Source organism: Vicugna pacos, chromosome 23, assembly GCF_048564905.1.
Source record: "Vicugna pacos chromosome 23, VicPac4, whole genome shotgun sequence".
NCBI classification, from domain to species: domain Eukaryota; kingdom Metazoa; phylum Chordata; class Mammalia; order Artiodactyla; family Camelidae; genus Vicugna; species Vicugna pacos.
This window is the reverse complement of record NC_133009.1, coordinates 8,528,395-8,534,934: the sequence shown is the minus strand read 5'-3', so window position 1 is coordinate 8,534,934 and position 6,540 is coordinate 8,528,395. Positions and strand designations below refer to the sequence as shown.

General features: G+C 39.2%; 1 pseudogene; it reads left to right on the top strand.

The window, feature by feature from the left end:
• Positions 1-700: 700 nt before the first annotated feature.
• Positions 701-1,210, top strand: LOC140688581 (ribosomal protein S6 kinase-like 1 pseudogene; annotated as a pseudogene).
• The last annotated feature ends 5,330 nt before the right edge of the window (positions 1,211-6,540 follow it).

Below are 6,540 nucleotides of genomic sequence, written 5' to 3'. Positions count from 1 at the left end.
TAATAGACTAAATGTTCTTTTAGTCCAAGGGGAAAAGATGTAATGCATGTATCATTAGAGGTAGAATGTGAAATCTGTGGTCAGTGTCTGATAAAACCCACAATTTCTGAAAGTTTAAATTTGAGGTACTAATACACCTTAGCATATCTTATTTCATTCCAATGTTTGCTATTAAATAAGTTATCCTTGCTCTTCAATATTTTTGCATTAATTCAAACAAGCTAAAATCATTTACAATTTTATTGTAGTTTTTTCTTGATCTTAACTTTATAATAATATCCTGATGAGTTGTTTATATAAATATATAGATAATGCCATAGAAATAATTCAACTTTCACAGTTTTCACCGGGAATATTTATTTCAGAAGCAGTATTCTGTGCTTTTGAAAATGTATCAGAGAATCGTGTATTGAAGTTAGGGAGCAACAGGAGACCACTGATTTCCTCCCTTTGACAATACAGGCTAGTGTTTACGTGGAATCTGATAATATTTACCTAAGATACTTTCATTTGCCATGTTAATAGCTTTCTCCACTGCTTATTTCTACTTTCAAGAAGCATATTTTGGGGCTGGAGGGCTGAGAGCAGCCACAGGCAGCGCGAGGTTCCCCACGGGGGCGAAGGGGTGGTGGCGGCAGGGCTAGGTCTGGCCACGCGGACCAAATTCCTGGCTCGGGCAGGTCCCAGCCGCAGGGCAGCCATGAGCCTGGTAGCCTGCGAGGGTTCCCCCGGCCCTGGCCCTTGCCTTTGCCTGGAGCTCAGTACTGCTCAGAAGCACGTTGAGAGGCCCGAGTGTACCTGGAACAGATTCACAGCCAGGTGGCTCCGGGGGGCTCTGATGTGACCAAGCGCGACTACCTGGTGGACGCAGCCACGCAGATCCGGCTGGCCCTGGACGCGATGTCAGTCAGGGCTACGAGGCAGCTTTCAATCACTACCAGAACGGCATGGACGTTCTGCTCCGAGGCGTGCACGTCCATCCCAACAAGGAGAGACGCGAGGCTGCAAAGCTGAAAATTACCAAGTACCTGGGGCGGGCGGAGGAGATCTTTAATTGCCACCTGCAGAGGACGCTGGGCAGCGGAGCCAGTCCTGGCACGGGTTTCAGCAGCCTGGGGCTCCCGCCCATCCGCAACTGAGTTCAGCCCTGGAACAGCTGAGGGGCTGCAGGGTGGTCGGAGTCATCGAGAAGGAATTTTTATGCTTTTAGGATGCAAATGTACAAAGCGAATCTCCAAGAGGGAAGTCTAGGACAGAATGCCCCGAATTTGGATTTGTTTCACCCCGGGACAGTCATGTACAAAACATTTTTGGAATCCCGTATTCTGAGGCCTGTGTGCTTGGGAAGTGCAACTTCAGACCAAGCCCAACCGTTCTGTCTTCTCTTTCCTTTTATACACTTTCTTGGGCACTCAATTTACCCACTCCACCTCCCTCCTGAAATCCCACTTCTTTGCCTGTCTCACTCCCAAGCCAGGAACACCAGTCTCCCCAGATTAGGAGAGATGTTAGGGCCACTGGGCCCAGGTCCCAAAAACTAGGCCTGGATGGATGTCACCGTGTTCCACTACAGAGCTCTGCCCAGGCAGATCCAGGCAGCGGGATGACAGTGTTTGCCTGCAGCAGCCCAGACCCGGGAGGAGCAAGGGTCTGCTTGGGAAGCCTTGTGCCCCAAGAGATGCCCCATTGTGAGGGTTAGAGGGGCTGGGGGGGACTCTCCAGACTGAAGAGATACTGGCAGGGGTAGGGGGTGGCAGGGAAAAGAGAGGTGGATGGGTCAGGAACTCGGTAGACAGCTGTCTGGGCTGCTGAGATCTGCTCTCAGGGGGCCTTGGGAGACAACACTGCCTATTTGCTGAGCTTCATCCAGGAGCTGGGCTTTGAGTCAGGGATGGGGAAGAAAGAGGCCAGCCAAGTAACTACTTACTTTTTTGGCTCAAACACAGGGTTTTTAAAAACAATTATTATTAGTTATCAGCATTTAAAAGTTGGCAGGTTTCATGGAGAAGTCCAGATATTCTGCTTCTGCTGGAAAATCAGAAGATCTGGAAATGCTGGCTCACATACCTGAGTGCCAGTGGGAGCAGAGGAGGGGCTGCAGGCTTTAATGGGGCACCAGCCCTCCATCTGCCCCTCTCCATCCTGCATTGGCTCACATGCCCGGCTCCTGAGGGCCTTGGTGATTGAGAACCTATTTGAACATTTTGGATTTGTTTGCTCAAGGAGAGATTCCTTCTGGCCTTTGATACTTTGGGCATTTTAAAAGAAAGGATAGTGTATTTCACCAAAGCTTTAATTGTCCCAAGAACTCAGTGGGTTTTATTTTTTAAAAAGAGATTTCATTTTTAAAAAGCTGAGGGTGGGTATTCAGAACTGCCTTCCACCTTCCCCATAGCAGTACTTACCTGATATTCATAAGGCCTGGTCTTTCTTTTGTTTTTAAGGGTATTGTTTAAATGTATTTATTTATTTTTACTGAAGTTTGGTTGATTTACAATGTTGTGTTAGTTTCTGGTGTGCAGCATAGTGATTCAGTTATACGCACATATTCACATTCTTCTGCATTATAGGCTATTACAAGATATTGAGTGTAGTTCCCTGTGCTCTACATGAGGATCTTGTTGTTGATCTATTTCATATATAGTGGTTGATGTCTGCTGATCCCGAACTCCTAATTTATCCCTCCCCCACTGTCCCTTTTGGTAACCATAAACTGTTTTCTGTGTCTGTCAGTCTCTTTCTGTTTTATAAATAAGTTCATTTGTATCATATTTTTAGATTCCACATATAAGTGATATCATCTCATATTTGTCTTTAACTTATTTCACTTAGTATGGTCAGTCTCTAGGTCCATCCATGTTGCTATAAATGGCATTATTTCACTTAAAAAAAAAGAGACATATTCTGTCCCTAATTGGTCTTTAATTGCTGATTAATTTATCCCATTTTTTAGTTTAGAATCTTTCAAATACCACTAGAAATGATTTGGCCACTCAAGCCCGATAATTCTATTATTATGGAAAATGGGGAATATCGTAGGCAATCCCAGACTAAATGGATGAATCAACACATGGATGCCAATATCAGGTTATATTTTCTCCCTTAAGAAAGACAGATACTCCAGCATTAATATTTGTGTAATGTTCTGAGATCCAAATTGCCCTCCTACTCTGAAAACAATAAAATAATTTAACGTGTTTTTATTGATTACCTGAACTAGAGACATGAAGTTATATTTCATAGGCATCTGTCTGCTTGCATACTTGATATATTTGGGCACTAGACATTTTTCATTCTTTGACAAACTGGTAATAGGATTTTCTAGTTTATATATTTAAATTTGCAAGTTCTAACCAAAGAAAATAGGACAGTTTGATTATGTAATGGAGCTTCTCTGCCTAAAATAATAATTATAGTAAATAAGAGAAAGAAGAAAAAGAGAAAGAGGAGCTAACACAGATAAGATTTGCTATGCTTAAATACTGTTTAAAGAGGTTTGCAGTTCTTAACATGTTTAATCTTTAAAACAGGCTCTTTTATTATCCCATTTTATAGACAAAAAAGCTGAGACTTACTAAAGCTAAATGATTTGCACAAAAGGCACGTTAGAATGTGAAATTGGGATGTCTGACTTCAGAATCTGTGGCTCACTGAAAAACTGGTATTTTCAATGAAACTATGGATTACATTTTGAACTTTAAAAAGACACACGTAGATAAGAAGTCTCAATTAATAAATTCATATTTTAGAGAATATATAAAAAAACAATGATTTTTTTTATAATAAGGAAACCAGGTGCAAATTTTAAAGAGTTTTTCAATGACTATTTCAAACTTATCTCAAATGAAATAATATTACATAGACTTGACCTGAATCAAAATACTGTATCACTGGTTGGTGAGCAAACAATTCAAAATAAAATATATAAAAGTATTTTTATTATGATTAAATACATTTTTGATGAATTTTGTCACATCATTATTCTCCTTCACTTCGTCTAGAAACCAGAAGTTTCTTTATATCCCTCAAACCATTTGAAGGTATGTGAAATATTATACACCCCCAACAAAAGAAAACAGTAAAGTACATATCGAAAATAAAATTATAATCATAAAGTTTAGGAAAAAGGAGAGAAAACATTTCATGGAAGGATCCTCACTGTTTATAATGGCTTGAGCTTGATATTGAAAGATGTGTTATTTTGTCTTAGCAGTATGGTAAAAATACATACATACATACATACATGTAAGACAGTTAAGATAGTTTAAAACTTATTCCAAAACAAGAAGAGTAAATTATGTGGACACAAATTTTAGTGCCATCTCTAGGGGACATTCTGAGAGCGAACACTAAAGTCATAGCTGAGATCAATACACCAACAACACTATCTGGGTTTCCACAGGGTGAGATCTGTTTTACGAGGACGTCTCTGGTAACACTGCAGAGAAAAGTCTGGGCACAGAAGTCACGGAAGATGAGGAAAGTGACACAGGTTGTGTTCCCCAGCAAAGAGCTTCTTTAATGGAGATGGATGGTCATGTTGTTCTTTGGATCGTTGCCTGTGGAAGGCAACAAGGCTGGGTAGAGGAGAAGCTGAGCTGTTATTTCATCCCAGTTAAAGGTCCTCCTGATCCCACGGAAAGTCCTGAAGCAGGACTGTCACTTTCGATGGTTGTGAGTGAATAGTCAGGCTTTGTATTCTCACATTTATCAGTCTTTGGATGTTGAGTGCCCTGGAAGGTGTGCCCTTGGATTAGTCAGCTTTCTTAGTATAGGCACCCTCCAAAGAGGACTGACAGCTGAGAGCACGCGTCCAGCTGCTTTCCAAGCAGCTGTGAGAATAGTGCTTCACTCCTGAGGGGTGACCTGTCACTCCAGCAGCTACCAAGGAAGTGCATGTTGACAGGAGTTGTCCTGATGTGACAGTTTGAGGACCTAAGTATGATGCCATTCTAATCATAGATGAAATAAATGAATAGGAGGTTGTGAAAATCACAGACTAGCCAAAGAATTATGAAAAAATTACACATGTTCCAGAAGTTTCAGGATGTCAGCAATATCCTTGGTCAGCAATGTCGAAGTCTGTGTGAAAGGTAAAAGCTAGAGTGAAATGGGAGGCTCGTGAACGAGAAGTGAAAGATTGGAGGCAGTGAGTTCCAATGACTCTACTGAGAAGTCTGTCAGAAAGGAAAGAAAGAAATAACAACCGGAAAAATTACCATGCATTCAGTTTGTATGAAAGGAGTTCAGCATGATGCCTGACATACATCAAGTTCCTTCACTGATTTGGGGGAAAAAAAACCCGAAAAAACTACCTTGATAGCAAAAACACTTCAGGTTATATAACACCACTCATAACATGAATTCAAGGAATACTGCAAGTGTATTTCAACACAGATAATTTTGCTGATTGAATAAAGATAGAAGAAAATACCCAGGTGAACAGCTACCTGAAAAAGTTCTGATAGTCAGGTTTTTCAGTTAATTTAAATGAACATTTAATACTTATATCTTATTTTAATTATTTTTACATTTTTTATGATGTTCCTATAAATAGTGATTGTTGTCTGAAAGGAAACTGGGCAGATAATAAATGTGTATGTGTAAGTTAGAAAAAATTTCCCTTCCAAGATCAGAGGAAGAGCTATATGAAAAGATCATGACATAGAGAAATTTTTGTGGCATAGAAGAAGAAATTTTAGTTATGACCTAAAAGTTTTCAGTCAATAATGAAAGAAAAAAGACATATGCTGAAATTGAAGAGTTTGGAAGAATGTATAATGTTTGAAGCAATTACTATGATTAGTGATGCATCATTTAATTTATTCTTTCTCCCATTTCCACTCAGTCACTATAAAAATTTTAGTTCACTCGAGAGTATTTTTCATCTGTTAGATGTTTTAAAACAGGGTGAAATATACATTTGGTCACCAGTAATGAGTCATTCATAAATTACATGCAACCCAGGTAGATCAGTTTCCAATCATAAACCATGAATAAATAGAAACTCCAAAATTAGCATTTTTAAAGATTTATATATATGGAATGACAAAGTAATTTTAATAAACAAAGTAATCATCCAATCATTTTTCTGAAAGGGAGGTTTAGAAAAATTCAGCACTTCAGAATGTTTTTTGCAGTTGGGAGTGAACAAAAAGAGAACATTTTAATGAAATAAAAACCAATCAAACAACTCTTGAACTGTAACCCAGAGAAGACATTTTCATTTGTATATTAAAGAGCTTTATTGACATGTAATTTACATACACCAATGTGTACAATTCAGTGCATTTCAGCATATTCAGAGTTGTACAAATTTTGCTACAATCTAACTTAAGAACACTGTAAATATAAGAGCAACATTTTACCTAAGAGCAGTCATATTTCATCCTACCAACCACTTGTCTTTGTCTAGCCCTAAGCTACCAGTAATCATTTTGTGCCCATACAGATTTGCCTATTCTGGAAATTTGAATAGAACTACTGAATATTTGTTCTTTTATTACTGGCTAATTTCACTTAGCATAACATTCTTGAGGT